Raw genomic sequence first — 26,299 nt, 5'->3', positions numbered from 1 at the left:
GGTGCCTCACTTCTATCCTAGGAGGCATGGTGTCTCCATGACGATGAACAAGGTCACACAGGTGAGCTAACTTCATCAATGGAATTGTCTGTAGAATACCAGGAGATCATAATGAAATCATGCTTTTGTTTAAGACAGCAAACAAAAGACGTTCATTGCTTCTCATATGTCGTGGACCAGGGCTAAAAGGACCACCTTGATTCCACCATCCCTGCAACACACAGAGCTCACAGCCTAAGAAAACGAAGGACCAGAGGCACACACTTCAACAAGCAGTGACAGTCACATGGGTAAGCGTTAGGACACAAGGACACTGTCCTCAAAAACATCACACCTTCGCCAAGGCAAGTTTTCTTGAGAAAATAGCATCTGAAACTGGAGACTGAGGTGTGTATGTTAGACAGGGTCCTAGGCAGAGGGGAGGAGGGTCCACAGGCCTGGAGAGGAGTAAGTGTCCAGAGTATTTCAGGAAGAAAAGGAAGGGCTGGAAGAGGAAGAGAGGAGGACAGAGGCTGCATAAGGCCAGGTCAGACAGGCATGTGGGGGTCATGGTAGAGAATTTGCACTTGATAAAAATGGGAACAGGATAAAGGTCTGGGCCTCCTTCCCTTCACTCAACCTGTGCTTTTGGGCAGAAAATGTTGCATTACACAAGTCTCCATTCTTTGCTCTATAATGAATAAATTATCGACAGCATTTTTGTGTCTCACATGAGCTTCTATTGCCTAAATTTTTTAGTCCTTAGTACTCACAAGTGGATTTTTCATGCTCTGTACTAGGTTCCAAGATGTATTGAACTGCGGTTTCTTGAAATTAACTCTTTAAAAAGGTAACATGTGCACCCACAGGATTCCGACTGTTTGCGTTTTCATTGCCTTTTTAAATAAAATACTTGATTCAGTTGGAATCCCTAAAATGTTCTTTCATTAAATCATGTTTTCATTGAGGACGGCTGGCCAGGATGCTCAACTTATAAATGATCAGATATTATATCATAAAATATTATATCATAAAATGCATGTTGATACTAAAATTTCATTAAATATGCTTATTTTTTGGATTTTTAATTAAAAAAATTACAGATTACCAATTATTACTATGTCAATGATGTTCTTCCCCCTTGGAACTCTATATGAGCCCTTTAGACTGTGGAACTTGGAACTGGATCATTCTGTGACCTCAGAGATGATGAGGTACAGATTTAAACCATAAACATTGACACGGCATTAAATTCCTTCTTTGGTGTGTCATACAGGGTGAGATGCTTATTACTGTCTCTGTTCTCCAGTGTCCTTATGAAGACTGACTCATTGTATGAGTCAGGGGCGCCTGGGTGGCTCAGTTGGTTAAGCATCTGACTTCGGCTCAGGTCATAATCTCATGGTCTGTGGGTTCGAGCCCCGTGTCGGGCTCTGTGCTGACAGCTCAGAGCCTGGAGCCTGCTTCCGATTCTGTGTCTCCCTCTCTCTGACCCTCCCCTGCTCATGCTCTGTCTCTCAAAAATAAATAAACACTAAAGAAATTTTTTAATTAAAAAAAAATTGCATGAGTCAGGGGCTCCCAGGTGGCTCAGTGATTAAGCACCTGACTCTTGGTTTGGACTCAGGTCTTGATCTCATGATTCATGGGATTGAGCTTCGTGTGGAGCTCTATGCTGAGCAGCACAGAGCCTGCTCAGGATTCTCTCTCTCCCCCTCTCTCTCTGCCCCTTCCTCCCACCCTTCTGTCTATATATCTCTTTCTTTCCAAAATAAATAAATGAACTAAAAAAAATTGCATAAGACAATGATGTAAAGTCTTCTAGGCAAAGCCTGGAAGAGAGTAAGCTCTCAAGGTCAATTTGATTATTTATTATTTTTTTATTAATTATCATTTCTTGGCCATGCTTCTATAGCATTACTGGAGAATAACATATTTTTAATGAGGAAATTTTCTGGTGATTAAAGCTTAACACCTTCAAACATACCCATTTTTTTAATATTTTGGAATAGAATCGTGCTAACTGTGAAATCCGTTATTAACACATATTGAAGTAATTGCAATTGCCTCTAGGAATCATTATACCGAACAGCAAATTTATCATTAAGCTGCAGTAGAAGTGTCCTCAGGAAGAGAGTTTACCCCTACACCAAATGGCCCTAAAGAATTCCTTTTATCTAATTGTTACTTTGTAAAATGTTGTCTCTATTTTTTTTAATCCTGTCTTTACTGCCAGGAGATAGGAGGGCCATCCATGTGGTAACAGGTTTACCCCCTCTAGTAACCCCAAACTTATATTTTTATTGTATTTAATTAATTGTGAATTACAAAACAAGGGAGATGAGGGTCTTGTGTCTTAAGAATAATGAGGATTTCTGGAAAACCTTTGGATGGAGAAAGTCCATACCTTCTGTGCTCCAATTTTTATGGTTTCTTTGCCCTCCACCAAATCCCTACTAGTACAATTTCTCTTTTAAAGGGATTTTGTATTGGAAGAAGATGTTTAGCTTATAATAATAGAACTGCAGCCCGTCATTCACTCTGAGAAAAATCTAACACTTTCACGCACACAGAAAAATAATGGAGATGAAAACAGTCTACTACTTACATCCTTTGGATCTCACCTGGACTTCTGGGCATGGAGCCTTTCACAATGTTGAAGTTAAACTTTGAAGTCCCACTTAGAATTGGAATACATCAGTATTGTGGCTTATTTAAGTGCATTTCTGAAAAGGAAACAGTTTTGTCTGTTTAACCAGGAATCAGTTAGTACGCATGCACACACAAAAGTACCCCCCAAAAAACCATTATTTTTGTACAAATCTTTTCTTCCAATTCATCGTCTGAAGTGTCTGGGCTGCATTTGATTCTTCAAATTGAATGATGAGCAGAGTTACCTCCGAGAGATCGAGGTAGAATTAATGTACATAATCATTCTCATCTCCAGGAAAAGATAGGTGTTTCACTTAAAAACTGATTTTTATAGCTAGTTTGATAAGGTGCAGCAAGGTCACAGTGCGCAGTGTCGATGGTGACTCCAGGTCGCCCCATTTTGCTGTCCGCCCAAATGACCAGTTGCTTGATGTCATGTAGGTTCACACTTGTGTTAATGGCAACAGCAGGCGAACAATGTGTTTCAGATGAGTTACTGGTTCCTCGGGCTGGTCTGATAGCAATAACTACACAAGTAATAAATTGCTAAGTTGAGTGTTTAAAGGTTTGGTTTAGAGGTCAGGCTTTCATGTTAACTCAACTGATTAAAAAGTGAGACTTTTCAAATATTGTTTCTGCTTTCAGAAACTGAAATGGCAATTAAGTTCACTGAGGGACCACAAAAGTTTCCAGAAGAAAGTTGGAGTCAGATGGTCCCCTTTCAACTGCTAGAGGGTTCCGATAACAAGGAACAATAAATCCAAGCAAAAGTTTAGCTAAATAACCTTTAAAAATGACTGCAAGGATGTTCAGCAAAGAACTGTACGCAGTTTAGGCAGCGAGGAGATGGAGCAAAGAGGCAGAAGTGCTAAGAAAAGTCTTTTTTTTTTTTTGGCTTCAGTAACTTTTATTTATTTATTTTTAATAGTTTAGTGCCAAATTGGTTTCCATACAACACCCAGTGCTCTTCCCCACAAGTGCCCTCCTCCATTACCACCACCTCTTCCTCCCCTCCCCCTTCAACCCTTGGGTCCTTTTCAGTATTCAATAGTCTCTCAGGTTTTGCATCCCTCTCTCTCCCCAACTCTCTTTCCCTCTTCCCCTCCCCCTGGTCCTCCACTAGGTTTCTCCTGTTCTCCTGTTAGACCTATGAGTGCAAACATATGGTATCTGTCCTCCGCCTGACTTATTTCACTTAGCATGACACCCTCAAGGTCCATCCACTTTGCTACATATGGCCATATTTCATTCTTTCTCATTGCCATGTAATACTTCATTGTATATATATATCACATCTTGATCCATTCATCAGGTGATGGACATTTAGGCTCTTTCCATGATTTGGCTATTATTGACAGTGCTGCTATGAAGATTGAAGCACACTTAAGGAAGTGAGGTCTGGACAGACAGAGGGCTCAGAGCCCAGGGGCCGGATTGAACTTAGATTCAACCATTATTTATTCATTTGTTCCTGCTCCTACACATCCATCACAGTGAGCCACTGTGTCATGTGTTTAAAAAATGATACAAATTATTTCAGTTTCTGCTCTGAAGAGATCTTTACTTTATTAAGCCAATAGATAAAACAAAACAAAACAAAAAACAAACAAACAGAGAAAACGAAAGGAAAAATGGAGAAAACCATGAGCCTATCAGAAGCCAAGCCAGTTGAAGTCTCAGGGGCACATTCCAGAGAGGAAGAAAAGTGAGCAAGAGTTTAACAAGAAGGTTCTTGGTATTCAGTTTATATATTTGTTTTAAGAGACGGAGAGTATGTGAGCAGGGGAGGGACAGAGAGAGATGGAGGGATTCCAATGTGAGGCTCAAACTCACAAACTGAGATCATGACTTGAGAGAAAATCAAGAGTCGGAGGTTTAACCAACTGAGCCACCCAATTTCAGCTCAGGTCATAATCTCACATCTCGTGGTTCAAGCCCTGCATCAGGCTCTATGCTGACAGCTTGGAGTGTGGAACCTGCTTCAGATTCTGTGTCCCCTTCTCCCTTTCCTCCTCCATCTCTTTTTTTCTCTCAAAAATAAACATTACAAAAAAACTAAAACTTTAATGACAATTAAATAAGGTGGTGCCCTGATGCTGAACTGTAAAATAAGAGTTTGTACAAATTGAATCAGAAATTAACTCTAGGTTTTGAGCCCCAGGTCGGACTCTCACTGACAGCTCAGAGCCTGGAGCCTATTTTCAGATTCTGTGTCTCCCTCTCTCTCTGACCCTCCCCTGCTCATGCTCGCTCGCTCGCTCTCTCTCTCTCTCTCTCTCTCTCTCTCTCTCTTAAAAATAAAAAAATTAAGAACTTAACTCTAGCTTTCAGTAGATATAATACAGGCATACCTTGGCGAGATTGTGGGTTCACTTCCAGACCACTGCAATAAAGTGAATGTTGCAATGGAGTCAAGCAAAATTTTTTGTTTCCCAATCCATATAAAAGTTATGGTTATACTATTCTGTAATCTATTAAGTGTCCAAAAGCAGTATGTCTATAAAACAATTTACATACCTTAATTGAAAATGCTTTCTTGCTAGGGACGCCTGAGTGGTTCAGTGGGTTAAGTGCCTGACTGTTAGTTTCAGCTCAGGTCATGACCTCACAGTTCATTGGGTTCATGGGTTTGAGCCCCACCTCAGGCTCTGTCCTGATAATGCAGAGCCTGCTTGAGATTCTCTTCCTCCTCTCTCTGTGCCCCTCCCCCCTCTCTCAAAATGCCTAAATGTTTAAAAAATACTTTTTTGCTAAAATATGCTGACCTCCATCTGGGCTTTCAGCAAGTCATGATCTTTCTGCTGCTGGGGTTCTTGCCTCCGCGTTGCTGCAGCTTCTCCACCAGCACTTGCGGCTTCACTTTGCTCTTATATGTTATGCCGAGATGGCTTCTTTTCCCAAACTTCATGAACCAACCCCTGCTTCCTCCCTCAGCTTCCTCCCCTCTCTCAGCCTTCACAGAATTGGACAGAGTGAGGGCCTGACTCTGGGTTAGGCTTTGGCTGATTTGATCTCCCGTCGAGACCACTGAAACTCATGCCATATCAGCAATAAGGCTGTTTCACTTTCTAATCATTCATGTGTTCCCTGGAGTAGCACTTTCCACGTCCTTCAAGAGCTTCGCCTGTGCATTCACAACTTGGCTAACCTACACCAGCTGTGTATCACTCAGCCTACCTTAGCCTTCAACTGCCTTCCTCACTCAGCTTGATTATTTCTAGATTTTGATTTAAAATGAGAGATAGATGGCTCTTCCCTTTCACTTGAATATTTAGAGGTCATTGTAAGGTTATTAATTGGCCTGCATTCAATATTGTTGTGTCTCAGTGAACAGGGAGGCCTGAAGAGAGGGAGAGAGATGAGATACAGCCATTTGGGGGAGCGGCAGGAACACAACATTCATCAACTAAGTTTGCAGTCTTCGATGGAATCAGTTAGTGGCATCTCAAAACCATTACAAGAATGCCATCAAAGATAACTCATCAGGGATCATCACAACAAATATAATAATGATGAAAAGTTTTTTTAAATACTGCAAGAATTATCAAAATGCAGTACAGAGACATGAAGTCTATTAGAAAAATAACACTGATAGATTTGCCCCACACAGGGTTACCACAAACCTTCAATCTGTAAAATAATAATGTAATATCTGCGAAGCACAATAAATCAATAGGCAATAAAGTGAAATATACCTGTACAGTAAATTAGGGATTTGATAAGATGATAATAAAAATACTCTAAAGATCTTGAGGCCAGGCATAGTAACTACTTCGTACTGGGTGTGCAGTAGATGTTTGCATAAATAAATCCAAAGGAAAGCCAAGACGTGGAAAGAACATCGGTCCGGCATCATAAAGTCCCTTCTGCTTTCCAAATGAGTGACTTTGAGGAGCTTAAAACTTGGAATGTCAATATTCTCAGGGGTGGAATAAAGATTTCACAAGATCATAATGGTTAAATCACATAAAGCCAGCTACACATAAGGGAGCCTCAAACTCCAAAACCACCCCCCCCATCAGCTCTATTGTCTGCTCCCAAGTTGGAGTCTTGTTAAGCATTTTTGTCCAATCTCTACATCAACTTAGATTAAATTTTGTCTTAGCATCTAGGACAGCATTGTGCATAGAGAAGGAATTCAATTCTCCTTTGCTGATTAACAGATTCCTTTAATTAAATATAAACCCTCAAAAGAACACATACGTAGCACAATGGACCTCGGTCTACAGGATTCCATGGCCTATCTTTGTCCTGAAGATCCCCTCTGCCCTCTTCTTATTGACAGACCGCCAAAGAACGAGAATTTGCCTTTCAATCTATTGTGAGAAAAGTAAAATGATTCTCTTCCAGCATAACAAAACCTATAGGCAGCTGCAAAATATAATTTCCTTTCAGCTTCTTGACAGATTTGATATAAATTTCAGTGCACTGGGATAACAAGAAAAGAAACGGGGGCCTCTTTGAAAGATAAATTTCATCATGTATGTCTGACAATAGTGTGTACGTTCAGAGGGTCCTTTTTTAAGAGAGAGGGAGAAAAGACTATGCTTTTAAACAATCAAAGGTTAAAGTTTTAGCTCCGTCATTCATGTGGTTTCATTCTCTTATGCATATTGAAATACCTCAGAGAGATTTATAACCCTCGTTCATACATTCAGAGTTCCAGTAAACGAGTCCCGTTTTTGAAGGTTAAATATTTATGCTCCTATTTTTCTGCCTGATACAGACAAGAAGAGTAAACCCACATTAGGCAAGGAGCCATGGTGACAGGCCAGGTTAGGATGAGAAATGGCAGCTGGCCAGATATCTAGAATGCCTTCTGTTCTTCTATATTCTTAGTTTTGGGGAAAATGAATGAATAAATGAATGAATGAATGAAACCTGCAAGACCACCAGTCCCAGGAAGCAGAAACTTTGATCAAACTTTGATCAAAGATATATATGACAGAAAAAGGGTCCTGCATAAGATTCAGTCATCAAACAGTTGGGGACTAAGAAATTACAGTGGGGACACCTTTCTTCACCCAAGTGGCAGTACCAATTATTCCATTTGACATTCTGGAAGCTAAGTTAGAAGCATGCTGATGGTCTAAGTCATGGTTCAACCAGAGAAGTGGAGCAAGTAGGAGATATAAAGAGAGGTATATACATACAGATATACAGATGATATAAATGGACATAGATATGGACACAGGTATAGATATAGATATAGATAAAGATAGACATATACGTCTACAGATGCATATTTAAAGAGATCAATCCAAGGAACTCGCTTACACAATTGTTGGGGCTGGCTAAGTAAGTTCAAAGTTTGTAGGGAAGGGAAGATCACTAGCAGGTTAGAACCTAGGGACACAGGTTGATATCTTTTTGTCCATATGCCTCAGTCAAGAAGGAAGATCAGGAGCTGGAAGAGGAATAGCAGAGACAGCTACTCCTTATACAGACTTTCAGCCATTCCTCTTATTTTTCATGTACTCATCCATCTTTAAAATTTGGGGAACCTTTGAGTTCCTGAGACCTCCTTGCCTTCCACAGCTTGAAGGGCCTGCTTTGATTAGAAAACCACTTGGTTCTCTTCTTTCACCAATCTTACGGAGCAGTTTCTGCTCATTCACTCATTTTCTATCTTAAGTTTCTAAGAAAGGAGATTCACATGATTTCACCACATAAATTAAATAAATGAATAAATAAATAAATAAATAAATAGAGAGAGAGATAGAGAACCCCAAAAAAGTGATTATCGGAGGAAATGGATATTTCAATTAGCTTGACTGCAGTAAGTATTTAACTATGTTTATGTATATCAAAACACCATGCAGGCCACCTTAAATATATGTAATTTTGTTTAAAAACTTTTAATTAAAAGAAACAAAATTTCTTGATTTCCCCCATTGATCTCCTCTCTTCCATTCTCTTGTTTTACTTTTTAGAAAACTTTCTGGACTTTTAGTTGTGTTTTGACAGGTTATTGTGTGTATAATCTACAAAGGCCAATTAGGTGTCTTTGTTTCCATCCTGCAAATAAAAGAATAGAATTCCATTGAGCAATTAAGTAACACAAAGTCACAGAACCAATAATACATGAGCTGGGCCTCAAACATATTCCAGTGAATCACTTAATTTTGGTGAAATGTTAAAGGCCTTGTTAAAGGGAACTAAGCAATTTTTAAGCACGTTAAAAATATTCTCACTCTTATTGCAGCTGCTAATAAAAATGGAAATGATATTTACTGAACCCATCATGTACTTACCATCCATAAGCAGTTGGCCTATTAAAATATCAGAATGTCTTATTCATACTCAGCTAGCTATCCAAGATCAATCCAAGATGAATGAATGAATGAATGAATGAATGAATGAGTCTTGCAAAATTGTTCTAATGATATAATATGTGACCCAAATAGATATGTGACATATAGGAATTATTCCCTCATAGTCAAAACAAAAAAACCTGGAAACAAAGATGCCACCATGCACAATTATAGTACATGACTCACACTCAAAATGTCGGCTCTTCTAATAAAGACCCTAGTATACCTAAATGTTTTAAGTCTAAGAAGAAGATGATTCCATCATGAAAGCAAATAATAGTTTCTCTAAATTGACAAATCTGACACTACCGTGGCCACTTCAGATTCCTCACAGTTTTAGAAAAACAACTGAGAAATGGGATTATGTCACCGATCAGAGTCTTGATGATCCTGGTTTTCAAGGGAGGAAAGGAGTATGGGTTAAATGACTTAGGTAATTCTCTTAAATCAAGACTCCAAAATCCTTTATGAAGAGCCCCAGAATAACCCCACATCCTGCATCACCTTCCATGAAAGCCATGGTAGATGGGATTATGTGTCCCAATATTTTGAAGAGCAATAAAAATATCATCATACACTTTACCATGTAATTTTCAGTGCTCTCCCACTTTGGGTGGGATCTACTTTCCTCCCCACTGGAAGTGGGCTTTAAGAACCACTTTGACCAATGGCATATTAGCAGACATATGGTAGCAGAAGCCATTAACGTGTTTATATTGACCTTTTGACCTCTTATGCTACAGTGATCACCTTGAGATCTGGGCCTGGGAATGGGATCTCAGAGAGGAACATACCTGAATCTGTGGTTGCTTGGAACCCAGACTGGTCCAGCACAGTTACAGTTGATCAACAGGCCTGTGAATGAGAAGTAAGTGTTGTTTTAAGCAAAAGGCCTGGGGATATTTGTTACACAGCACTATTAAAGTGATAGCTGAAAAAGGTAGAGGCTCAGCTCTGGTATGTTATTATAACTCTTGTTCTAGATTGCATTCATTATCTTTTGTCATAAATCTTTCCACCTGAGCAGGCTTTAGTGAAACTTCTTTGCATCAAAATCATCTTAAATGAAAACAAGATGAGATAGTATTTCTTCCTTACAAAGTATATTGACTTATAAGAAGTCAAATCATAAGTAATAATTGAGATGACCAAATAAGTACCTAAATATACATAATGAAAGATTGGTAAATATTAATTTCCATAGTACTAAAATTTGCTCATCTTTGTTAGAAAATAATTCTAAAATTTAGAATAATTTTATCTTTGTATGAAGTATAAAACATTTGTTTTATAACATAATTGTTTTTTATTATTATGCCTTATTAGCCTTTTTCTGCTGCCTTCTCAAATACATACTATTTATTTGACACTATCATTTTTTTCAGTGATCCTTGTAGCAAAGGCTTCTGGCTTTTGCCTCTAACATATAGTTTTCACATGGAGACATGCTGAAGGCAGGTGTAGAGATGATTAGAAGTAAATAGATGATATAGAAATGTTTTCAAGATTATCAAATTGGTTATTCTGATTGGTGTTTATAATTCTAAAAAGAAAATGTTTTGCAATTATGGAGCAAAATGATGAGTGTTCCAATTTTTCAAAAGTATTGATTTTGAGAATACACATACAAGAAGAAACTGAAATAATAATAAATAAATCAATATTTTCAAGTTGGATGAGTGTTTAGAGTGATGAATAGTTACTTGCCTTTAAAAACATTGCTTCTTTGGAGGCATATTTATCTCTATAAATGTATTGTCAAAACCAGGAAAGTCTAGAATAATATTTTCAGTTTACCACGTTTAAATTCTTTCCAAGACTTCTAATACACTTTTCACTATACTTTCTTCTTAATTCCATAAATCATTTGCAAAACTATTTAAAAATAATAAAAATTAAAGTGATCAATGCAACATGCATGGTAGATGATGAGATCTATTTTTTCCTTTTATATTTTTATGGCCTTGGATGACCTCTTGAGTGCATTTTTTAATAGAAAGGGAGATAGAACCAAAAACAACAAGTTAAAAAGGTATTTGCACCTCTACATCCATTTCAACATTATTTACAATAACAAGATATGGAAAAAACCTAAGTGTTCATTGATGGATGGATGGATGGATGGATGAATGGATACAGAACATTATATATATAGACAGCATTGTAAGCATGGAGGGCATTATGCTAAGTGAAATAAGTCAGACTGAGAAAGACAAATATTGTATGATTTCACTCATATATGTAATCTAAAGCAAAACAAAACAAAGGAAAATCACAAAAAATGAGCTAAGAGAACAAATTGGTTGTCAGAGGTGGGGGGATGGGCAAAATAGGGAAGGGGTTCAAAAAGTACAAGCTTCAGTTATAAAATAAGTAAGTCAAAAAATAAATAAATAAATAAATAAAAATAAAATAAGTAAGTCATGAGGATGTAATATACAGCATGGCAACTACAGTTAATAATACCATACTACATATTTTAAAGTTACTAAGAGTATATCTTAAAAAGTTTTCAACACAAGAAAAACAAACTTTGTAACTAAATATAGGGATGGGTGTTGATTAGACTTATTTTGATCATTTCACAACATATACAATTATTAAGTCTCTATATTATATGCCTGACACTAATATATCTTATGTGTCCATTATACCTTAATTTAAAAATATTAGAAAGGAAACAACATTACAAATACCAGTTAAGTGCTGAAACTGTCAAAGTGCCGTTCATATTAAGAAGAAAAAATATAAATATTTCAAATGAATCAAGTTTTTCATTTGAATGTAGTTGACACACAATGCTGCATTAGTTTCAGGTGATTCCACAAGTTTATGTGTTATGGTATGTTCATGACTAGCGAGCTACCATCTGTCCCAATACAGCACTACAATAATATTATTAATTATATTCCTTATGCTGTGCCTTGTATTCCTATGACTTATTCATCCCATAATTTGAAGCCCGTATCTCTCACCCATTTTGCCCAATCCCCCACCCCACCCTACCCCTGGCAACCATCGATTTATTCCCTGTGTTTATTTTTAGGTCTGATTCTGTTTAAAATAAGTCAAATTTTAGATAAACAGGAAAAACTCCTATTCAAAAAAAGGATAAAATGAAAATTAAAAAAATAACAAAAGAGAAAATTAAAACATAGCAGAGAGGATAAATAAGCCAAAAAGATATTCATTTAAAGAAAGAAAAAAACAAAATTTACAACTCCAACGGACATGTATAAGAATGTTCATGACAGTGTAAAAGCAGCATTAATAACAGTAATAATAATTATAGTAACAATAATAATCACTAACAGGACCATTAAAGTAATAATATTAACAAAATAAAAATGACAACCACTGTAACTATACAAGAAAATAGTTCAAAGCACTTTAATATATGCATGCAGTGAATGCTGACATCAATGGTGGAAAAAACTAACCGATAGCCATATGCCGGAACAAGGATTAATTTCATAACTATATGGTCATTATTTCTTTACTCCAATCAGGATCTACAACTGAGTTGGCAGAAGGGAAGATAGATGGATATCTAAACAAAATCTCCACCAAGGAAAAGCAAGAATGGCTGCTGAATAACCAATTCACCATAGCTACCTAAAATAGTCACGTGAAAAATGTAAGTACTCAGACTCATCAAATATACACATACTAAGTCTTACCTGCATAGCTGGGAGGTTTACAGATTTAGAAGCTACAATAAAATAAACATAGCCCCTTGGGTTTCCTTTTTCTTGATGTATTTACTGAATTACCTTTACAGATGTGTCTGGATATGAACATCATTAGATTGTTATTAGATGTATTCCCTTAGTCATTAGATGTCCAATTTTCTTCTTTCACATTTTGTTCTGCCATCACTATACAGTATTAACTAAGGTTGTATATTAGAATGGAGAATCCAATTACTGCCAGATGCCAACTGTATAATCATGAAAAAAATCATTTACACTCTTACACGTACCAACTTTGGTGTCATGGATTACACCATAGATCACTCTGCTGGTCAAATAAAATTTCAGACAAAATAAATACCTTGCCAAGGGTAAAGCTGAAGTTGTATATCAATACATTTGATTGTGGGGTCTAACCTTTCACATGGGACTAAAAGGGTTCTGTAATTTTATTTTATTTATTTATTTATTTAAAGAAAGAGAGAGAATGAGAGCAGGGGAAGGGAAGAGAAATGAGAGAAAGGAGAGAGAGAGAGCTCATGCAGACTTGATGCTGTCAGTGCAGAGACCAACGTGAGGCTCAAACCCATGAACCTTGAGATCATGACCTGAGCCAAAACTGAGACTCAGATGCTTGACCTCCTGAGCCACCCAGATGTCCCTATAATTTTATTGAAAGACTCAAAATAATTAGTGCGCTAATTTAAATTTGCATAAAGCTTTATACTTTACAAACAATTAAAAACACAGAGTTTTCCTCAGGCTTTCTTACTATCTTCATTGTACAGATGGGGAATCGGAAACGCAGGGGGTTAATGCATTAGTTAAGGGTCTCAGGTCATATCCAATGAAGGTGAGATTTCTGTCCAGGTTATTCTGACATTCACATCAGTTTTTTCTTCCCAAGACACCATGCTAGGCAGTGATCTCAGAGAGAGAAGAAACAAATGAAGTGAGTATTTCTAAGGAGACCAAGGCAGCAAGAGTTCACAAGGCAGAGTACCCAGAAAGAAAGCTGTATAGACAGAGCTCCAGAGGTCAGCAAAGGGTCACCCTTGAGTCTTGAACAAGGTACTTCTGAGCACATGTGTATGAGGAAAGAAACAAAGATCAGGAAAAGAACTACCTGAATTCAGCAAAAGGAACATTGCCCACAGCTCACACAATTCTTCCTCTCACTGCCAGTATGAAAAACTTCATAATCCAAAGGGAGTTACACAGACAACTCAGAAAGGTATTTCATCAGTAGTGGGACAGTTTAGTCCCACAATAACGGTACTCTGTACCCATCTAAGAAATCTTTTTTTTCATGTCTTTATTTTATTTTGAGAGACAGAGAGTGGGTGCAGGAAGGGCAGAGAGCAATGGAGACACAGACTCTGAAGCAGGCTCCAGGCTCTGAGCTGTCAGCACAAAGCCCGATGCAGGGCTAGAACCCACAGACTGTGAGATGATGACCTTAGCCGAAGTCAGACGCTTAACCGACTGAGCCACCCAGGCATTCCCCCATCTAAGAAATCTTAAAAGCAAGCCACAGAAGCATCAAAGTTTTTCTAGGTGACGAGCTTGACCAACAAGCCCAGTTTTCCTTGAATAGGAAGTTTCCTAGCATATAGAATGTTTAATTTTAAAATTGAGGCAGTCCCAAGTAAATTAAATAAGTTGTTTGCCCTACAAAATTCAAAGATATTAATAGAAATACAAAAATATTTAGAATTGAATAAGGAAAATTCACAGAATCTAGTATTCATTAAAAAATTAGCAGGTATACAATGACGCAGTAAAATATCACCCATACGAGAGGGGGAAAAATAAATCAATAGAAAGAGACCCAGAAGTGACCGAAACTATAGAATCAGTAGGCAAGGACAGATTAAAAACTATCATAACTGTACTCTATATATGCAAGAAGGAAAAGGAAAGAATGATCATTCTAAAAAGAGACCTGGAAATTTAAAAAGAAACAGGATATTTGAACTTCTAAAAATGAAAAGCACTGTATGAAGATGGTAAGTACAGTGGGTTTGGCTAAGAGCAGATTAAATACTGAAAGAGCAAAGAAGAGAGAACTTGAAGCTATAAAATAATCGAAGATAAAGTACAAAAATAAAAAGACTAAATACAGGAAACAAGTCAACTGGGTGTAGGATAACTTTATTAAACAGTTTTGATTCCGTAAACATGTAATTGCAATCCCTGAGAGAGTGGAAGAAAGATGAGAAAGAAAAATTATTTAAAGCAATAATGACTAAAAATTCTCCAAATTTCATGAAAACTATAAAACCACAGACCCAACTTCAAGGAAACCTAGGCACAAAAAACTAGACAAAGCCATTCCAAAATACATTATGGTCAAATTTCTTTATGAAACAACAGAAAGAAAATCTTAAGAGAAGCTAGAAGTTAAAAGACATGTTACTTACAGAGAAACAAAGATTTGTCAAAAATGATTCAAGCCAGAGCACTGTGAAGAAATATCTTTCAGTGTTAAAGGGAGAAAAAAGGTCAGCCTTGAATTATATACCCAGCAAAAATATTTTTCATAAATGAAGGCAAACTAAAGGATTCTTTCAGACACACAAAAACTGCAAAATTCAGCAACAGCAGATTTGTGCTACACCAAATGTTAAAAGTTCTAGAAGAAGGAAAATGATACCACAGAGAAGTATAAACCTACATAAACTAATGAAAAATGCCAGAAATAACAGGCACATGGGGAAATATAAAAACTTTTTTCCTTTGTTTAAATAAAAGGCTTGATTGTACTATGAAATATTATACATAAAGAGAAGGTAATTGTTTAAGAATAATGCTGCTGGGAGAGGGGTAGATAACATATGTAGAAGTAAAATATACAATAACAGAAAGGCAAAGTAGAAATGGGAATATAGCATAGTAAGTTTCTTCTGATGTATCAACTCCTATGATAGTACTCAAAGGTAGACTATGATAAACCCTAAAACAGCCGCCAACAAACAATTCAAAATGTGATAACTAATAATCTGATGATGGCGAAAATCATTAAAAAATTATCATCTCTGAAAAATAAAAAACTAAAATTAAAAACTAATAAATAAAAAAAATAAACCCAAAGACTGCAGTAAAAGAGAGAACAAAAGCAAACAAAGAAAATGCAACATATAAAGGCACCTGGGTAGCTCAATTGGTTAAGCATCTGACTCTTAAGTTTGGTTCAAGGCATCATCTCACAGTTGTAGGATTGAACTCTGCATCAAGACTCTCTCTTCCTCTTTCTCTGTCCCTCCCTCTCTTGTGTGTGTCCCTTCCCTTGATAAATAAATAAGTAAATTTAAATATCATATATGTAAATCCAGTCACATCAATTATTGTTTGATATAGTCTAAGAGCCAAAGGAAAATAGAAATTATTATTTTGGATAAAATAGCAATATCTAACCGAAAATAAAATATAAAGATGCAAGTAGACTAAAAGAAAAATAATGGGGAAAGATACATCCTGCCAAGTAGTCAAAAGAATGCTGACGTGGCTATTTTCTTCTTTGAGAAAGTAGACTTCATGGCAAAAATATTACTACAGATAAAGTAGTAATGATGATAAATGGGTTAATTCATCAATAGACCACAACGATCCAATCCTAAAAGTCTATGTATCCAATATTGGAGCTTTAAAATACAAGAATCAAAAACTAAATAAAAATCACTAACAAAAATATATTTGCATAATCCCCAAAGATTTACTAAGAAAATAACATACATAGAAATAACCCATCAAAAGAAAAAATGGAAGAATTTTGAACTGTATTAAAACAAAAAACACAACATATCAAAATCTGTGGATGATCCTAAAGCAATAATTATAGAGAAATTTATAGAAATTAACATCTTATATTACAAAAAGGAGAATCATATCAAATTATCTCAGCTTCCACCTTTTCTAAAATGTAGAAAAATAAGAGCAAATTACAACAATTGTAGAAAAGGAAAGAAAATAATAAAAATCAAACTGGAAATCAATGAAATAGAAAATATAAAATAAAATTAATGAAACCAAACCTGGTTGTTAGAAAAGATCTATAAAATCAATAGGCTTCTGTCTAGCCTTATCAGTGAAGAAAGAGAAGCCATAAATTAGAAATATCCGGAATGTGAGGAGTGATATCATTTCAGATTCCACAGATATCACAGGAATAATATGGATATATTTTGAACAACATTATGTCAATAAGTTCAACAACATGGGTGGAATTGGTCAAGTCTTTGAAAGAAAAGACAAATGAAAAAATGTTCCACATCACTCATCATCAAGGAATGCAAATCAAAACCACAATGAGATGTCACTTTGAACCTATCAGAATGGCTATAATCAAAAACTCAGGATACAACAAGTGTTCACAAGAAGGTAGAGAAAAAGGAAGCCTGTGCACTGTTGGTGGGGCTGCAAACCAGTGCAGCCACTGTGGACGATTGTATGGATGTTCTTCAAAAATGTACAAATAGCACTACCCTATGATTCAGTAGTCATACTAATCGGGTTCTTACCCAAAGACTATGAAAACACCAATCTAAAGGGTTGTATGCACTCCCATGCTTATTGCAACTATATATAAGCCACCCAAGTGCCCACTGATAGATGAATGGATAAAGAAGAAATTATATATATATATATATATATACATATATATATATATATATATACACACACACATACATACACACACATATATGTAAAATGTTTGTTCTCTATAGTTCTCTCTCTATATATATATATAATATAAAATGGAATATTATATACAATAAATAAATAAAGATGAAGAAAAAATATATCTGATGGAATATTATTCAGTCATAAAAAAGAATGGAATCTTACTATTTGCAACAACATGGATGGAGCTAGAGAGTATAATGCTATGCAAAATAAGCCAGTCTAAGAAAGACAAATACCATATGATTTCACTCCATAAATTTTGTATATGGAATTTAAGAAACAAAACAAACCAACAAAAGAGAAAGAAAAAGACAAGCCAAAAACAGACTTTTAACTATAGAGAACAAACAAATTATTACCAGAGGGGAGGTGGGTGGGTGAAATAGTTGAAGGGAATTAAGAGTACACTTACCTTGATGTGCACTTTAATAATATATGGAACTGTTGAATCACTATACTGTACACCTAAAATTAATATAACACTATATGTTAACTAACATTGGAATTAATTTTAAAAAAAAGAAAAAGGAAGGAGGGAAGAAAGACACAAACTACTTAGGCTTACTTAAGAAGACATAGGTAGGAGCATATGGGTGGCTCAGTCGGTGTCTGACTCTTGATTCAGCTCAGGTCATGATCTCACATTTCCTGGGATTGAGCCCTGCCTTCCACCCTGCAGTGGGCCCTGCACTGACAGCAAGGATTCCCTTTCTCCCTCTCTCTGCCCCTTCCCACTCATGCGTGCTCTCTAGCTTGCTCACTCTCTCACTCTCTCTCAAAATAAATAAATATACATTTAAAAAAATAAAGAAGGCATACATAATCAGAATGGCCCTGTAAGTATGAAAAAATTAAGTTTAGAGGTAAAACTTTCCTGCAAAGAAAACTCCAGGTCTAGATGACTTCATGAGTAAATATTACTAAACATTTACAGAAGAGACAATACCAACTATTCAAAATCTCTTTCACAATATTGAAGTGGAAATAATATTTCCCAATGTATTTTATGAGGCCAGCATTATCTACTGAAGGAGTCTGACAACTAAATTATAAGAAAAGAAAAATATACTTCCCAGATAAAGAAGCAAAAATTCTAGGTGTTTTAGCAGATTAAACCCAACCATTTATACAAATTATAACATACCATGACCAAGTGGGGTTTACAAGGTTGGTTTTACAATCTAAGATCAATCAGTGTAATCCACTACATTAATGAATCAAAAATGATCAACAACAGGATCATTTCAACACATGTAAAAATAAACATTTCGCAAAATCCGTTTCTGATTAAAGTTTTTCAGCACACTAGGAATAGAAGGGAACTTCCTCGACCTGATAATAGACATCTACAAAAACTTAGAGCTAGCATCATATTTAAATGAAGGACTAAATATTATTCTCCTAAGGACAGGAACAGAACAAGAATGTCTACTCTCAAAATCTTTATTCATCTGGCCAATTGAATAAGGCAAGAAAAAATAAGCACTATCAATCAGTCAGTGGTCTCACGTGAGGTGAAATAGCATTGCATTGCTCCTGCCTTTGAGAAAGAACGCATCTGAACTGTTGGGGACCAATGATATTGCCCCTAGATTTAGATCTTCAGTGAAGATATTCACCAAGCTCGGCATCCCTATTCAAGTTCTCATTCTTACCTTACACGGAGGCTGCCTCCAGCTATAAATGGTTAAAAATCCTCCTGTTGTCTTCCTGCAGCTGGGGCTTTGTGTAGAGTTTCAACCACATTCGTAAGAATCAAGAGTACACAACTTCAGAAAAGCTTCTAAGAATTTAGGGGGGCAGAAATGACAGCATGAGAGTGATCCAAAGGAGTGTCCAAAGTAAAAGACCAGGACATACTCTACAACCAGTGTCTGGGTTCATCTTATCTTTCCCTAAAACATACTTCATAGTCAAAATGCAAGAAGGGATGTTCTTCCATAGTAAAGTTCCACCTCGCCTAACTTAGGAAAGACTCAGACATTACCTTAAAGAAAAACAAATCTTCATCTCCCATGCAATCAATTTTTTTGCCTTACCCTTCTTCCACTCCTTCATTATTGAGAAGTCAATAAATCTTTCCAATAGAGGTTTGTGGAATTATTGGGAATAAAATGTAACCATCATCCATCCCTTTCATGAAGCTCCCATTTTTGTTTCCCCAACCCATTTGAGCTGGTCACCTCTGGAAAAACTGCAGCCGGTTAAGAGCAAGGGAGTTGGCACCTGTGGTGGTTTTGCTAACCCAAAAAGGTTTCAAGAGAGTCTTTGGAGCTTTCTGTCTATCAGTGACCCTAATTGCTTCTTCTCATTTTGCCATAAAGTGTAATTAAGAGAAAGGGGCATTTAATTAAATACTACACATATCTGCTGCATTGCTTGTGAAGAAGCTGGTTAGGCAGTGTAACAATAAGATCTGCTTATTATTTTTATATAGTGCTCAAAACTAGCAATCCTTAATTTATTTTTTAGGCTGGAAATTAAGGCTGAATAACGATCTTCCAATTGCCCTTCACAATCAGGATTCAGTCTGAAGAGTTAATAAGCCACCTTCAATACCCCACCCCCTTCTCTGAACAGACATTTTTTTTTCCACACGGATGAACACAAAGAAATAATCAGATAGGAGATTTTTCTTCTAAATTAGGCCTCTTGTTTGTAAACTGAAAGAGTACTAATGCAGTTCAAACTCAGCTATGCACCACACATGCCCATTCTGCCCAGGCTTGTTACAAAGAGCGGGAGAATTGAAGGTTTTGTTCTATTCTTCAGGCTTTTTCTGTGTGAGAGGCCATTCAAGCAATCGGGTACTTCTCCCTCACTCTCTTTCTCTCTTGGCCTCTCTCTCACACACACACTCTCCATTTCCCTCTATAATGCCAGCATTAGAGGCCAGCCGCCGGCTGGGAGCATGCTTTGATGTCGACCTCTTGCTGCCTGCCTTGCTGGGTGAGTAGCAGAGCAATGAGGGCATGTGTGGGACAGAGCAGGATGAAAGGAGGGGCGACTGCACCTGATAATGTAGACAGATTCCTGCCTGTTCACTTAGATTCTTCGGGAAGAAAAATGCCAAGCCTGTGATTGTAGAGGTTATGAATCCACTAAACCTCAGAAATGACCATTAAAGCAACACTACTTGACATAAAGAATCAATGTATTGTTCAGGCTTTTGGTGAAAGAGAGAAAGGAAGGATGGGAGGAAGGAAGGAAAGAAGGAAGGAGCCAAAGACAGGGCCAAGGTGGTAAGGACGTTCAGATACCATTCTAAGAAGGCTGACTAGTGAAGAGTGCAAGGGGGCAGAGAACCGGCATAGAGAAGGGACACATTTGTTGCCTTCCAGCTTTGGGCTATACTGTTTTGATGACTTTTGCCAAATGTCAGGAATAAATCTCTGGCCCTACTGGTAAGGTTACAGTTGTGACACAGGCAGGCCACATGTGAGAAGGCCACATTGACAGTCTCCCCTGCTTTCCATGGACCAGTACAGTAAGGGTCATCTTGAAAGGGTGAGCCCACAAAAGAGCGTGGCCCCTGTTTCAATTCTTAGCATTCAAGGACTACCTTCAATTAGATTACAGAGTTTCCATGCTCTGCCTGGTTTAAAATGCTGTTCATTGCTAGTCAGTCTATCAGAATAGATCGATTCCATTCTCCTGCAACACACACTTGTTTCCTCCTCCCTCAACCACCTGTTTTTTTGGTCCTACCACATAAAGGAATGAGGGTCTCTCTTCATCCTTAATTTTCCAACACATAGTCCCAGCTCTTTCCAGCAGGTTTTGAACAGTGGAATGAGGCAGGTAATTTAACACTAAATCCTTTCTCTTTTTTCTTATATTGACTCTCAGAGTGTGTTAAAGACAACAGGAACAACAACAAAACAAAACAAAAAACACCAAGCAAGAATTTATTGAGGCCCTGCTATGTGTAGGAGCCATATTAAAGAAATCTACACTCAAAATTTGAAAGGATAATTATTTCACTCTCTATTCAATCTGGAACTGTCCTTCTTTATTAAAATGGGTCTCCTATTATTACAATAAGACCTTTAAAAAAATAAGCCTCTGGTATTTCCAGAAGAAAAAAAATAAAAGACAAGTTCTCTATTTTCCCACCATATCTATTCCTTGACTTTTGGTTTGCATGAGCCTGAAATGAAATGGTTTGCATACTGGTCAGGGTATCCATGGGGGCTGTTTGCCAGTGAACGACACTGGATGTTGCCAGGAGCCAAATAAACTGCCTGCTGACAGTCAGAACGTCATTTAGACAAGACCTCTTCTCCTTTGAGGTGGATTGACACATAGCTTTTTTTTTCTAAGACGCCTTCCTAGTTAAGCCTGTCTTTCACTTACTCCACCATTTACAGCTTAGAAAAAAAGTCCTCAGCGTCTACTGAGCTTGTTCCTGGGTCCCTGAGATTACGGCAAGAAGGTGTCTCTGTAGGTAAACCTCCGTCCAAAGCAAAGCCCACTTAGGAAATGGGGTGAGACGTCACATTATACAAGCCCCCCACAACCCGAGGATTGCTGAGGATTCCTGAATTGGATTCATGATTGTAAAAATTGTTTGCTCTCCATTTCTTTCAACTGACAAGACACAAAAGGGCCTGGGTTAAATGGAACCATTTGTTTTAAAAGATAAATAGATCCCTAGCGATAGAGTACGTGTTTGGGTTAACTATGCATATATTACATCTGCATGCTTTTGGTTTTTTTTAAACCATGGCCTGATATGGAATCTTACTGTTATGAAAATCACTAAGATAGAATAGAATAGAATAGAATAGAATAGGATAGAATAGAATAGAATAGAATAGAATAGAATAGAATAGAATAGAATAAAATAGAATAATAAAATAAAATAAAATAAAGCAGGGAAATTTCACGGACAACCAAGGAGCCCCCTTCTCACAGCCCCAGCCGGCCATCTTTGGTAACTACCCCAGTCTTCACTCCACCCCTCAGTTATAGAATCAGCAAACCTCTCAAGGGAAGAAGACCCAGAAAGAACAAATGTGGCAGCTAGAGACAGAGGGATCAATACCTTCAGAGTCTGAGAATGTAATGGGCCCTGTAGGTCTGTTAATTATCAAATGAAAATTCTGTTCCATGAAGGGGAAAAAATGCATTTTAATAGAAGCTCTATAATTAGCCATTTCTGTTCATGGTTTCTTAGTTTTTATGTTTGTCTGCCTTCACCTTTATTTCCTTTAACAATGTTCACATAAAATGTCTGCCTCTAATTATTTACTGTAACAACAAGCTGAAAGATGACAAAATCATAAGGAAAGATCTTTGTACAGCAAATATTGACTCGCCACTATTTCCTTCTTACTCCTTGATTTCTTTTTGTTCTTTTCTAGTGTATAATTTGTAAGTATGCATGAAACAGTCTCCTGAGTTTTATTTTGTGATGATGTTTGGCTTTTGGCCTGCGAGTTTGCTTCTAATATAGTTACACAACCTGCTCAGCCTTTGGTAAACAGAGATAAACATCGGTTGTACTCTATCCCAAAAGTCACCATTTGCCAAGATGAATCCGGTGTGATGTGTGTATTTGGGGGATGGGGTGGGGCTGTTCAGATGTAAATATAATGTAAAACAACTAAGAGAAAGTAGGAATTGGGGTGCCAAGATTGAGCTGTATGGCAGAGAATAATTCAGAGAAAATGATCGATGTCTGATTCTGGGAAAGTGAAGGAGAAATAAAATCCTTAGTGGGGCACAAACGAGAGGCAAAATCCCAAGGATGAATTAGGATCAAAGTCCCTCCATTCCTATGAAGGCAAGAGATAGAAGTAGTCACCAGGCATCATGTCCTTAGATCTGAAATTGTTTGCATCTAATCTTTCTGAAAGCCCATCTTAGAAATGCAAGACCTGGAGTTCAGCACCAGCAACTAGGAGCCTTATACTGGGAACAGCAGTGATTCTGAACTTAACCAACATCTGTATTGGGAAGAACAAGTTCAAGCATCACAACATGGGCCTGGGAGGCAGTGATTCAAATACAATTCATTGCTCTACAGAGGGTAACCTTAAGTGACTATTCTCAATAAGCTGTCATTGCTAAGTGATCAGAACATTATGGGTAAGGTGGTAATGTGGAACTTAAAATGGGAAGGGACAAGAAAGGAGCGACCACTGTACCACTTCTAAAGGAATCTGTCCAAGTGGCTTCTGGGATAAAGAAAAGGACACAGAACACCAGGACACCACCAAAGCTACATAACAATATGTTAACTGTCTCTCAAGGACGGCTCTTTAGAACCAATAGTAGGTATGACCCATAGGCCTTTTTTTGTTGTATCCCAAAGTAAGTTACCTTCAGAGATGAGTCACCTCCCAATTTCATAAGGCATGCATTGGCTATTACAAGAAGAATAATTGAATATTACTTCTTTAGGAGTCCAGCATGGGATGACTTCTCTTCAACATGAAGCGAGGTCCAAAGTCATCAGTGTTATGCTAGAGATCTCCAGCAAGATTCAGAACACAATAAATTTTGCTCTGTTCTCTGAGTAGTAATGGTTCTTCATAATAGGTTCTTGCTGTAGTTTATTGGTCCATCTCGTAGTTTATTAGAGCACAGCTTCTGTCAGGACTTCCATTATAAAGCCGTATTTTCTGGGTTGAGAGATCAACAATAAAATTGGGCTAGGATTGAACCTTAATCTTGATATTTAGTCCCTGCCCAAGAACATAAGAGGAGAAATTAAAGAGAGATGGATAGATCCAAAGAGATGGAAAGAAAAACCCACGGATGACATCATAATTTCTCTATTTATGCATTTGTTTTGTCAATGCTTTGATTATAAGGCTCATTTTTGTTTCATTATTCTTCCATTTATCATGAGGCTTAGTTGATAGAGGGATTATTACTTGAGAGAAGGAAATGAATAGTAAAGGCAAATCAGTTTTTCCTCTGCACAATTACCATACCTGTAATGTCTACAGAATCAGTGTGTCTTCGCCTTCTAATTTAGCTCAAGTCAGCTGAAGAACATGAGATTTAATGTCAACTATACCCCAATAAAAGAATAAATTAATTTAAAAACATGAGGTTTACCGTCATGTAAAAGCCTTGAAAGAAAAAAGGTGGTAGTCTTCTTACTTGTTAAATGTCCCACCACATTTCTCTTTCCTTTGGGTGAGAAGGAGCCGTTGACAGACTCCCGTTCAGATGAACTTGTATGCTTTCCTTCGTTTAAACAAAAACCAAATAGTACCAATGTTTTTGTTTTACTCATACCACCAAAGAAAATTGTTTCAACTTGTTTAAAGTGCTTCCCAAGGCAGTGATATCTAACAAAAGATCATTTGTGAGGGATTCATTTCAAAATGCACGGCCTTGCTGTAATGTCCACTATAGAGAAAGATCTTAGCTTAAATTATACCACAGCTATTTTAAATGGATTTTTAAATTATCTACCTTTGCATTTCATCATGAATGTTTCAGGGAAATTATCCTGAGATAATGCCAACAAATGGCTGCAGACTTTAGGTTTATAATTGCTCTTGTTCATTTAAGGTTCCCAGCAGACCATATCAGGAAATTCAATGCCTGGCAAGTCGGGGTTGATAATATACCGTAACTGGCATTTTCTTATTAGACGAGCACCCAAATCAGCTTTCATTTGTAGCAATGACCCTAATTAAGAGAACCATGATTTAAAGCAGACTCTTTGCATTTTAAGAATCAGATCCGGATATGGTGCTGTTAGCCAAAGGGTTATTTTTTTCCTGGAAAATTGGCATACTCCAACTTTAATTTTAAATTTTCAAAAGTATTTCACATAGTTTTTTTTTTAATTCCATTTTCAAAAGGAGAGGCTTCCCTCTAGTTGCTGGGTGTGTATATGAGTGGGTAAAAATGTTCAAATACACACATTCCTTGTATGTAAGTATACTGACTGCTGTCTTCACTCAGTGACTTGGTTTTAGAGCTGCAAGGGATGTTAGAAAATAGATCCCTTGGTATGACCTCCATCCACGAAGCCCACTATCTTCAGTGGAAGAACTGAGAACTAGAGCCTGGATGACATAAGCCGCTTGATGAGCATTTCATAACCTCTCCACCAAAATATACCTGTGAAAATTATCACCTGTGGTTTATGTTGATGTACCTGACTTTTCCTAATTCATCACAGAAATTAGTCATTGCTGTGGACTGCAAAAGTGTTCACACTGAAATTTTATCATAACATTGCCTTAAGTGACATTTGCCATAAAATTCTTATGCCATATTGTGAGGATCTTCAAATACTTTATTTAAATGTATATACACATTAGGTACATATACATATATATAATACATACACATTTGATAACTTGTTAGGTAAGATCCAAAGTAAATCTACCATATCTTATATGTCAATGATAATGAGACGCAGCAGGAGTAGTAACCAACAATTGGAGATCATTTTACAATTCACTAAGAACCTGGATTATTTCTCGAACTAGTCATCCTCACACCAGTACTGTGAAAAGGCAGAACAAGGACAAGAACTTTAGGAATGACGGTACCGTCATCCCCATGTCATTGTTTGGAAAATATAAATATTTCCTTAAGCCGAAAAAAATCCATGTTTTCGAACCATAGCTCCATCATGCTATCTTGCCTTCCTGACAGCAATCATTATTATTGGTAAGATACTGACATAGAAAAAATTAACATGATTCATCCATGAGGATTATAATTATAAATGTAATAACAATAGCCATTATTACTGAGCACTTTGCTTCTGGTGCTGCTCTGAGCCCTGAATCTTGCACATCCACACAGATGCAAACATCCATATGGTAGATAGAGTCATACCAAATTTGAGGATGGGCAAACAGAGGCTCAGGAATGATTTGCTTAAAGTCGTGGACCCTATAGATGACGGAACCAGGTTTGGAACCAGGCTAGACTGACCCCAAATCAAATGTTCTTAACTATTTGTTTTACTTCTTCATGACAAGAAGACACGTT

The 26,299-nt window shown here is 37.1% G+C and overlaps 1 long non-coding RNA gene across 4 annotated transcripts in view; it reads left to right on the top strand.

The window, feature by feature from the left end:
- Positions 1-149: 149 nt before the first annotated feature.
- Positions 150-26,299, top strand: part of LOC115302571 — a 40,511-nt gene continuing 14,361 nt past the window's right edge. For 3 of the 4 annotated variants that reach the window (XR_003913535.1, XR_003913536.1, XR_003913534.1), the window contains exons 1-3: positions 150-290; positions 9,689-9,813; positions 12,455-12,582. This is a non-coding gene — a long non-coding RNA (uncharacterized LOC115302571). Of the gene's footprint in view, positions 291-9,688; positions 9,814-12,454; positions 12,583-23,731; positions 23,850-26,299 lie in introns of those variants that run through there. The other variant, XR_003913537.1, reaches the window with a different exon arrangement.

This window comes from Suricata suricatta, chromosome 9 (genome assembly GCF_006229205.1).
Source record: "Suricata suricatta isolate VVHF042 chromosome 9, meerkat_22Aug2017_6uvM2_HiC, whole genome shotgun sequence".
NCBI lineage: Eukaryota > Metazoa > Chordata > Mammalia > Carnivora > Herpestidae > Suricata > Suricata suricatta.
Note: the sequence above shows the minus strand (reverse complement) of the source record. Positions and strands in the feature narration are given on the sequence as shown.